This window comes from Bos indicus, chromosome 9 (genome assembly GCF_029378745.1).
Source record: "Bos indicus isolate NIAB-ARS_2022 breed Sahiwal x Tharparkar chromosome 9, NIAB-ARS_B.indTharparkar_mat_pri_1.0, whole genome shotgun sequence".
Taxonomy (NCBI): Eukaryota; Metazoa; Chordata; class Mammalia; order Artiodactyla; family Bovidae; genus Bos; species Bos indicus.
Genome location: NC_091768.1, coordinates 70,391,203 through 70,402,705, shown reverse-complemented (window position 1 = coordinate 70,402,705; position 11,503 = coordinate 70,391,203).

Genomic DNA, 11,503 nt, shown 5'->3' with positions numbered 1-11,503 from the left:
ACTTCAAAACAATGATTTTTTTGATTTTCAGTCAGCTCACGAGGCACCCACCTATCAAGCTTTTTCACCTTTCCAATTTATTTCAAATGCCAAATGACCATAGAATGGTTGACATTGAGTTCTTTGGCAACTTCTCATGTAGTTATACAAGGATCAGCTTTGATAATCCTCTCAATCAGTTGCTGTTAATTTCTGATGGCGTACCATTGTGCTCCTCATCTTGAAGGCTCTTGTCTCCTTTGCAAAATTTCTTGAACCACCACTGTGCTGTATGTTCATTAGCAGTTCCTGGGCCAAATGTGTTGTTGATGTTGCTAGTTGTCTCTGCTGCTTTACTACCCACTTTGAACTTGAATAAGAAAATCACTCAAATTTGCTTTTTGTCTAGCATCATTTCCCTGGTCTAAAATACGTATAAAATAAACAGCAAGTAGTAAGTCATTAATAACAACAACAAAAAAACATAAAGTGAGAAATGTGCATTAACATAGCCACATTTAAGAATGTATTCCAATATCAAAGAGCAAAATTTAACAATTGACAACCACAATTAATTTTGCACAAACCTAACACAAAAACCAGTCTGACTAAGGTCTTAATGAGGCAGGAGATTCACCTAATATGTTTGTTAAATAAAAATGGGGGTGATAATGCAAACTACATGAGACCTTTTGTAAACTGTAATATCCTCAAAAAAAATCAGTGCTACTTTTATAATACAATTTTAATAAATATGTTATTTTTATTCTCATCCCTAATCTTTTATCTCTAATGAGCTTACAGAAAGAAAGGAAAAAGAAAAAAAATTAAGTCATTATAAAGAATAGCACATTTTTACAAAGAAAATGCTAGGTATGATAAAGAGACCCATTAGGAATTAGTCTCTTTCTTTGGTAGGTAATATTTTAAAATTAAATAGATACAATTTTCTTTCTGTTAGTTAAGAGCAGCCCTAAATACTATCATCTCCCTTTAGTATTTATTGATGAATATTATTTTACATGTAGGTATCAAAATAAAATGCCTGCTATGAGAATGAAATAAAAATTTTAATTTATCTCTCTGTATCAAGGTGAGTAAGGTATCTTAGTGAATTATAAAATTATATTTTATAAGAAAAAATTCTTTTTTGGGGGGTAGCAGAGAAATAGCTTCATGGAATTTTGGACAATATCAGTTCAGTTCAGTTCAGTCGCTCAGTCATGTCTGACTCTTTGTCACCCCATGAATCGCAGCACGCCAGGCCTCCCTGTCCATCACCAACTCCCGGAGTTCACCCAGACTCACGTCCATCGAGTCAGTGATGCCATCCAGCCATCTCATCCTCTGTCGTCCCCTTCTCCTCCTGCCCCCAATCCCTCCCAGCATCAGTCTTTTCCAACGAGTCAACTCTTCACATGAGGTGGCCAAAGTATTGGAGTTTCAGCTTTAGCATCATTCCTTCCAAAGAAAACCCAGGGCTGATCTCCTTCAGAATGGACTGGTTGGATCTCTTTGCAGTCCAAGGGACTTCTCCAACACCACAGTTCAAAAGCATATAGTCAAGCCATATATTTCAATATATCTATTTTAAGATTGTGTATCTTCTATATGATTATTTACTTGTCAAGTTTGATAAATATGATTAGAAAATAACAGTAGTATCTTGGTTAGAGTCATTTTTCCCAACAATTAAGAAAACAAAATGCTTGTAATGTTTTGATTTTGGAATCATAGTATTAGTACAATACACTTACCACTAGATGGAGACAAGCCCTCCTAGCTTCACTCATGATAATTTTTTTTACTATGAGTAGAAACCCACAACAAAAGAGTTAGGATTGTAATGCAGTACTGGATGTTCAGAACCATAACAAATATGTGTGTAAGGTTTCATTTATCCTCAGCATCTCAGTTATTAGGATCTGTTTAATCTGAGGAATGTAGCAAGTGTTTACACAAAAAATCTTTCGTTATCATTGAGGGTAATTTCCAAACTAAATAATGACGTTATAAAGGAAGGTCTTTTTTTCCAAGTAATTTAACAATATCTTCAGAATACCTAAATTTTGTTTGTTTTTCTGAGGTTTTGTTAAATAGTTTTCAATGAAACATCAGAAGGAGTTGCTCTATCACTATATTATTGAGTATATTTATTGTTCAAATGTCAAGCAAACCATTTGCTTTGACATAAGCATAAGGCAAATATTTAGGAAAAACTAACTTGTATTCATCAGCGAGATGTAATTTTGGAGTTCTTGCAGGAGCAGATGAGTGCACGTCCTTTTACTCTGCAATCTTAGTCTGGATTTAAGAAGAGGTGGCAAGAATACACAGAAGAACTATATAAAAAAGATCTTCATAACCCAAATAACTATGATGGTGTGATCACTCACCTAAAGCCACACATCCTGGAATGAGAAGTCAAGTGGGCCACAGAAAACAGTGCTATGAACAAAGGTTGTGGAGGTGATGGAATTCCAGCTGAGCTATTTCAAATCCTGAAAGATGATGCTGTGAAAGTGCTGCACTCAATATGTCAGCAAATTTGGAAAACTCAGCAGTGGCCACAGGACTGGAAAAGGTCAGTTTTCATTCCAATCCCAAAGAAAAGCAATGTCAAAGAATGTTCAAACTACCACACAATTGCATTCATCTCAGACACTAGCAAAGTAATGCTCAAAATTCTTCAAGTCAGGCTTCAACAGTATGTGGACCGTGAACTTCCATATGTTCAAGCTGAATTTAGAAAAGGCAGAGGAACCAGAGATCAAATTGCAAACATCCTTCAGATCATTGACAAAGCAAGAGAGTTCCAGAAAAAAATCTACTTCTGCTTTATTGACTATGCCAAAGCCTTTGACTATTCAGATCACAACAAACTGTGGAAAATTCTTAGAGAGACAGAAATATCAGACCACCTGACCTGCCTCCTGAGAAATCTGTATGCAGGTCAAGAAGCAAATGTTAGAACTGGACATGGAACAACACACTGGTTCCAAATCGGGAAAGGAGTATGTCAAGGCTGTATATTGTCACCCTGCTTATTTAACTTATATGCAGAGTACATCATGCAAAATGTCGGGCTGGATGAAGCACAAGCTAGAATCAAGATTGCTGGGAGAAATATAAATATCCTCAGATATGCAGATGATACCACTCTTATGGCGGAGGGCAAAGACGAACTAAAGAGCCTTTTGATGAGAGTGAAAGAGGAGAGTGAAAAAGTTGGCTTAAAGCTCAACATTCAGAAAACTAAGATCAAGGCATTTGGTCCCATCTGGGGAATCAATGGAAACCATGACAGACTTTAATTTTGGGGGCTCCAAAATCACTGCAGATGGTGACTGCAGCCATGAAATTAAAAGGTGCTTGCTTCTTGGAAGAAAAGCTATGATCAACCTAGAAAGCATGTTAAAAAGCGGAGACATTACTTTGCCAACAAAGGTCCATCTAGTCAAAGCTATGGTTTTTTCCAGTAGTCATGTATGAATGTGAGAGTTGGTCTATAAAGAAGGCTGAGCACTGAAGAATTGATGCTTTTGAACTGTGGTGTTGGAGAAGACTCTTGAGAGTCCCTTGGACTGCAAGGAGATTCAACCAGTCCATTCTAAAGGAGATCAGCCCTGGGTGTTCTTTGGAAGGAATGATGCTGAAGCTGAAACTCCAATACTTTGGCTACCTGATGTGAAGAACTGACTCACTTGAAAAGACCCTGATGCTGGGGAATATTGAAGGTGGGAGGAGAAGGGAACGACAGAGGATGAGATGATTGGATGGCATCACTGACTCAATGAACATGAGTTTGAGTAAGCTCCAGGAGTTGGTGATGGACAGGGAATCCTGGTGTGCTGCAGTCCATGGGGTCACAGAGTCGCACATAACTTAGTGACTGAACTGAACTGAACTTTAATTCATATTCAGGTCCTTAGGTGATATTTCATCATATAACTTAATCAGGTTTAATACCATTCAGATTCTAGGCACTAAGATTCAGAATCTGTGCATTCTATCCAGTGTCCTCAAATTTGCTCCCATGGTTTTGTAAAACTATGTACTGTCTCACGGATTTTAAAGAAGAAATCTACATTTTAAATCATTTCTGAATAGTGAGACTTCTAGTGTATTGTAAAAAAGTCATAAAATAAGATTTTAGAATTCTATCATATCACTCGTTTTAATATTTCAGTGGAATATAGGGTTGTAGCTATAGAATCCTTACCATCATCTATTTTAGAAAATGCTTAATCAAGCTCTTTAATATTCCTTTTTTTTCTTAAACTTGGTTTTTCCATACAGAATATTGCTCTAATATATTTTATGCTTAAAACACCCTATCATAGTCTTCTGGCATAAAAATATGTATCTCTGCCATTATATCTTACATGCACTTGTTTGTTGGTTTTTCTTTGAACTCTACCTACTAGAATACAAACTCCGTATGGATAGAAATTTCCTTTCAGTTTGGTCACCTCTGAATTCCAAGGACTTGAGACAGGATCTGACACAAAGTAGATACTGGCTAAACATTTTTGGAATGAATAAAGTGAAACTTAAAAGTTTTCAACTTTTCTATGCCCACAAAGCTTTATGTATTAAATGTTTTGCTTTAGATTGAGTTGTTATGATATTATTATTAACAAATAATTTTTTAAAAATATAGAGTATATTAAAATGTTGCTAATTATTAAGACAAAAAGTAAAATATTAGGAATGTAGTTCTCATTGAGATGGATGGGCTTTCCTTATTTTCATTGTCACATACCCCTGTGGGAATATTACTTAGTGCTACAATGAGATAGAGCTCAGTATCAATTCTGTTTCATTTTAAAATATTCATAGATATAAACACTAAAAAAACTTAATCATGTAAATAAAAATGTGAAGGTGATTTTACAGCACTAACACAGTTCTTTGACTTACTCTTGACTTAGTGCCAAATATCATAGAGTTGTTCATCAGTGAAGGAATTTTAATAATTCATCAGCTAATATATTGATTAGATTCTTCTGCAATTTTGTTGAAAGTTGAATATTAAAACTACCTGAGTGGAATATGACATTACCCCAAAACATCATTGTTTCAAAATGTTCTTTAGTTTGATATCCTTGAAGTATGTACCCCTCTGGATGTGTTTTTCTTTTATAAGGGGAAAGTGGGCAATCATAAAAAAAGGATATTAGGGAGAGGACAAGAGGGGGAATGGGGGTCTTGCTTCCATAATGACCCTTTCATGGATCCTTACCCAGATCATTTTGATGAAAGAGTATAAACGGAAATAAAGACCTGGGAATGTATTGTCTTAAAACAGTGTTTTAATAAATAAATAGTATCTCCTACAAATTTTTTTGCATATACTTAGGTTATCCTAATTTTAGGGTCACTGTCCTTGGCAACCATTTAATTCTGCTGTGACAGCCTGACTGCCACCACTCTGAGCTGATACAGCTTAAGCAGGATAACGCCCCCATCTGACAATATAGGTGTTTGGTCACTCAGTTGTGTCCAACTCTTTGTGACACCATGGACTGTATTCCACCAGGCTCCTCTGTCCATGGAATTTTCCAGGCAAGATTACTGGAGAGGGTTGCCATTTCCTTCTTCAGACAATATAGTAGTCCTCCCTTATCCTCTGGGAATACGTTCCAAGACCCCCAGTGGATGACTGAAACCATGAACAGTACTGACCCTATATATACTCTGTTTTTTTCCTATACATGTGATAAAGTTTAATTTATAAATTTATATTAATTTATAGATTAGGCACAATGAAGGACTAACAACAATAACTGATAATAAATTAGAATAATTATAGCAATATACTGTAATAAAAATTATGTGAATGTGGTCTCTCTCTGTCTCAGAATATCTTATTGTATAAACTTAATGCCTTCTCTGTCTTAATGAAGCTCATATCATGCCCAGTGGGAGTAACTTTAAGAATTTCTCATGGAGAGAACAAGATGGTAGAGGAGTAGCTGGATGTGGAATACATCTCTCTCCATGGATACATCAGGAATACATCCTCAGACACAGAAGTGCATGCAGAACACCAGCTGAGAGCAGACAGGAGTACCTGACCAGTGGAAAAGAATATGTAAAACCTTGCAAAACTCAGTAGGACAAAGGAACTAAGGGGAAAAACAGGAGGGTTAATAGGATTGGACCTGCCCTCGGTGGATGGGGGAACTGAAGCAGGGGTCTGATCCCCACATCAGGGCAATTGTCTGAGTCAGAGGAGAAACATTTAAGGCTAAGAGTGAAACAGCTGATCTGTGGCAGCCTAAATGGGATGAGAATCAGACAGCCCTTCCCGCAGCCATACATGCCCTGGACAGGGTTGCAGATCCTCTGGAAGGTGCAGTGGCTGGGAGCTGGAGTTTAGGGATTGTGGAGCAATCACAGGGTGAGGGCTGCTTTTGACTATGGAGAGTTGGGTTAAGGGGATGTGAGAGAGGAGACTATGGCGGGAAACGCCTGTGTAGGAAAACCGGGCAGCCATGGAAGCAAGGCAATACTGATGAGTCATGCATGCATAGGAGGAAAAGCCATCACCATAACCTCTTTCACCCCACACGCCAGCATGGAAGCTAAACAATAGAGAGGCTAGCCCATCAAATGCCTGATGCACTGAACTGCAGAGTAGGACCCCATTCAGGGTGCCCCTTTAAGTGCCTGACATGCTGATCTACAGAGTAGGACCCTAGCCAGGGGAGCGTCTCTATGTGCCTGATTTTCTGAACAACAGAGAAGGACCCCAGGCAAGGGAGCCCTCTAAATGCCTGAATGGGCGGAGCTACGGGGAAAGATTGGCCAAAGAGACTTTCTGATCGCCAGCTACAAGAGGCTTGAAGAAAGACTCTGATAGGGCCATAACTCGTGCAGCAGAGGCAGTCTGTGTCCCTGCACACTTGGGCACTGCCAGGGTCCCTGGTGGGCCACCTTCACGCTCAACTCTTACTGGGGCAGAGCTTCCACAGGCAAAAAAAAGTCTTGCATCTATGTGCACAGGGTTGCTTTGGTCATGTCCAACCCTTTGCAGCCCTGTAGACTGTGGCCTGCCAGGCTTCTCTGTCAGGGGGATTCTCCAGGCAAGATTACTGGAGTGTATTGGCCAATATTGGTTGCCATACCCTTCTAGAGCACTATATTTCCTGCTGCCCTAGCTTCCAACTCCCCTGAGTACCTGGTGCTGCCAGAACCCCTGCAACCTAAGTCATTTTGAAAATGACTATACTACCAAATGCAATCTACAGATTCAATGTGATCCCTATCAAATGACCAAGACATTTTTCACAGAACTAGAACAAAAAATTTCACAATTTATGTGGAAACACAAAAGACCCCGAATAGCCAAAGCAGTCTTGAGAAAGAAGAATGGAGCTGGAGGAATCAACCTTCCTGACTTCAGATTATACTACAAAGCTACAGTCATCAAGACAGTATGGCACAGAAATACTGTAACATAAAAACAGAAATATAGACCAATGGAACAAGACAGAAAGCCCAGAAATAAATCCATGCCACTATGAGAACCTTATTTTTGACAAAGGAGGTAAGAATATACAATGGGGCAAAGACAGCCTTTTTGATAAATGGTCTGGGAAAACTGGACAGCTACATGTAAACATGTAGAACACTTCCTAACACCACACACAAAGATAAACTCAAAATGGATTGAAGACCTAAATGCAAGACCAGAAACTATAAAACTCTTAGAGGAAAACATAGGCAGAACACTCAATGACATAAATCAAAGCAAGATCCTCTATGACCCACCTCCTAGAGTGATGGAAATAAAAACAAAAGTAAACAAGTGGGACCTGATTAAACTTAAAAGCTTTGCAAGCAAAGGAAACTATGAGCAAGGTGAAAAGACAACCCTCAGAATGAGAGAAAATAGTAGCAAATGACACAACTGATAAAAGATTAATTTCCAAAATATACAAGCAGCTCATACAATTCAATACCAGAAAAACAAACAACCCAAAAAATGGGAAAAAAGACCTAAACAGATATTTCTCCAAAGAAGACATACAAATGGCTAACAAACACATGAAAAGATGCTCATCGCTCATTATTAGAGAAATGCAAATCAAAACTACAATGAGATTATCACCTCACACCAGTCAGAATAGCCATCATCAAAAGTCTACAAACAATAAATGCTGGAGAGGGTGTGGAGAAAAGGGAAGGCTCTTGCACTGTTGGTGGGAATGTAAATTGATACGGCCATTATGGAAGACAGTATGGAGATTCCTTAAAAAACTAAGAATAAAACCACCATATGACCCAGCAATCCCACTCCTAGGCATATACCCTGAGGAAACCAAAATTGGAAGAGAGACATGTATCCCATTGTTCAATAAATAAATTTAAATTAAAGCAAATTCTCAATAAAAACAATAATGATTAAAAAATTTCTTTTTTTTTCTTCACAATTTCATGAACAGAAGATTTATTCTCACTGTAGATCACAGAAAATTCAGCATACTATTTTTTTTCTTCCTTTGTTGATAACTTTCACCTTTTCACTTAAAGGAAGCATTTTATGACTTCTCAAATTACCAGAAACACTATTCTTGCATCTGGGGGATGTTATTAAGTAAAATAAGGGTGACTTGAACACAGCACTGCAATACTGGAGACAACTAGATGACTAATGGCTAGTACCCGCTGGACAAAGGGCTAATTCATGTCTGGGGCAGGATGGAGCGAGAAGGCAGAGATTTCAATATGCTACTCAGTTTGCAGTTTAAAACCTATGAAATGTTTATTTCTCTGGAAATGTTTATTTCCTTTTAATATTTTCAGAGCACAATTGACCCATGAATTGATAACTGAAATGACAAAGAAAAACCACAGATAAGGGGGAGACTTCTGTAATGGAAACTGTAGCAGTCTGAAATATTCCACAACAATAATATGCAAGCACTTCCTGCTGAGTCAAGAAATGAACTATTACACTGAACATTAACTGATAATGTACCTATCTGACAGTACATTTTCCCACCTGGTAAGCCTGGCTGGCCACAAGCCAAGTCAGGGACAGTTGTGTTTTCCAAAAGATATTTTAGTCATTTGAGCCAAAACAGGGTAATTATTAATGAAAAACCTTCATGATAGTGCAATTATGTATATTATTACTAACCTTCATGGCAATCTAACTTGATCATATAGGTATTGTTTTATCTCCATCTGCTAATGAGAAAAAGGAGGTTGAAAGCTGTTGAGTAACTTGCCCAAAGTCACTGGGCACAAAAGCCACATAAAAAAGCATAGGTGGCAATGTTCACTTAAATAGCGACAGTAACAATAGTAATAACAAGTAAAGTTTATTGAGCACTATCCACAGCATTCCAGCTGGTGAGCAGCAAGGATGCAGTTCTAGAAAGCCTTCTTCTTTTACTATTTGAGATCATATCAACAATATTAAAAACAAACCAGCTTTAACCTGGAACATATCAGAATGTCAGGTATGTTAAAGCACTCTCGCTTGAATCTAGAAGCCATTCAGAATTGTCTCCTATATTTGATAGAGTTCTTCAAAACCTTATGTGCTTTCCTAGAATGTGTCAAACATTTTTTTCAGGTTTTCTTTGGAAAGGTTGTGTTTCTGAACATGGGTCTTCCTTGCTTGGCAAGTTTAATAAAACTACATTTTAGAATCATACTACACTCTGAACCAAATATTGTTATGAGCATTTTAGATGCCAATATATGTAATCCTCATAGCAGCCTCATGGGTCATTTTGATTTCCATCTTATATTTGAGGCAATTGAAGCACAGAGAGGTTAATACACTTACTGAAGGCCACATAGGAAATGGTAGAGCCAAAATTCAATCCAGGTAGTTGGAATACAGAGCCCATACTCTTAACATTTTTTTTGGCTGTGCTGGGTCTCCATTGCTTTGAGCGGGCTTTCTCTAGTTGTGGTTATCAGAGGTTACTCTTCGTTGCTGCATGCAGGCTCCTCATTGCAGTGGCTTCTCTTGTGGAGCACTAGGCAACTGGGCTTCAGAAGTTGCAGCACATGGGCTCAGTAGTTGTGTCACACAGGCTCAGTAGTTACGGCGCACAGGCTTAGGTGCTCTGCACTATGTGGAATCTTCCCAGACCAGGGATCGAACCAGGGTGCCTTGCATGGGCAGATTGATTCTTATTCACTGCACCATCAGGGAAGTCCGGGAGTCCACATTCTTAATCAAGTGTTATATGGTACCTACAAAATAAAAAAAAATTTAATTCAAAACTATACTAGAAAAATAGAAAGGAAACATTTCATTGACTGGAAACCATGGGAAATAATTGAATGATGAAAGGTACACAGTAGCAGAGCAACGTTAGGCAGATAATGTGGGCAGAAGCTGGAGGGTGTAAATAGAAAACAGAGGCAGAGGTAACTCTTGGGGGAATTATTTGGTATAGTAGCAACATGTTTTGGGAGGTCAAACTCCTGGTTCATTATTTCTTGACTATTCAGGATGTCTGCATCCTAGAGGCATCAGTATGTGGGAGCTTGGGTTTAAGAAAAAGAGGCAGAACTCCAAGTGGTTGGCAAGACCTAGAAGTATGTGTCCCCACACCCAGAAGACCAACTACTGATGTACTTTGTCTCACTGGACACATTCTGCTTCTTCTAGGACATCTCTTCAAACGGGCTGCTGCACAAATTCCAGCACCTCCTTACAAACCTTAATTCTCTTTGGATTGTGCAAAACATATACAACAGATAATACAATCAAAATTTAAGCCACAAAATTGAGCACACAATCAGAATCACCAAAAATTTAAGAATACAATGAAAGGGAGACCACAGATTTAAGTAACCAAGTAAACTGTGCCTGAAAACTCAGAATGATACAAGTAAAAACTTAATGTACTAAAAATAATTAAATATATCATGAAATTAAAAATCTTACCATAGAAATTAAAATTCAACAGAATGCTGATAGATGAAACAAAGCTGGTTGTGTTTTAGTAACAGTTAAAATAATTTAATAATAGATACTGGGCTTCCATCTACAATTTGTATCTACAATACATGGGTTTTGCTGTATTTTTTTCTATTTTGATATATGTTTGAAATTTCCCATGGTAAGAGACTAAAAATCATATCTTAAAAGAGATAAAAGACTCAACATGATGAAATATCAAGTCAAAGGATTCTTATTGGACATATCACAAGAAACAAATTGAGAATATCAAAGAAAAATTAAATGAAAAGTAGATCTAGAACTTGTGACATAATCTTATAGAATTTACAGAAGAGTGATAAGGTCACAAACGCAAAGATGTAATAAACACAAACTGTAGGGTTGAAAGAGATAACAAGATAGATGGTAGTAATACCTGGATAGATAGATAAACTACCAGCAACACCAAAAATATCTTGTGTAGACATCACAAAGTGAAATTTATGACTACCTCAGTCAAGTGACAGAGACAGAATTCAAAAGTGGGTCAAATTGCATCACACAAAAAGCTAGGTTTGTATTTTTTTCTTGTAAGGCTATTGTAAA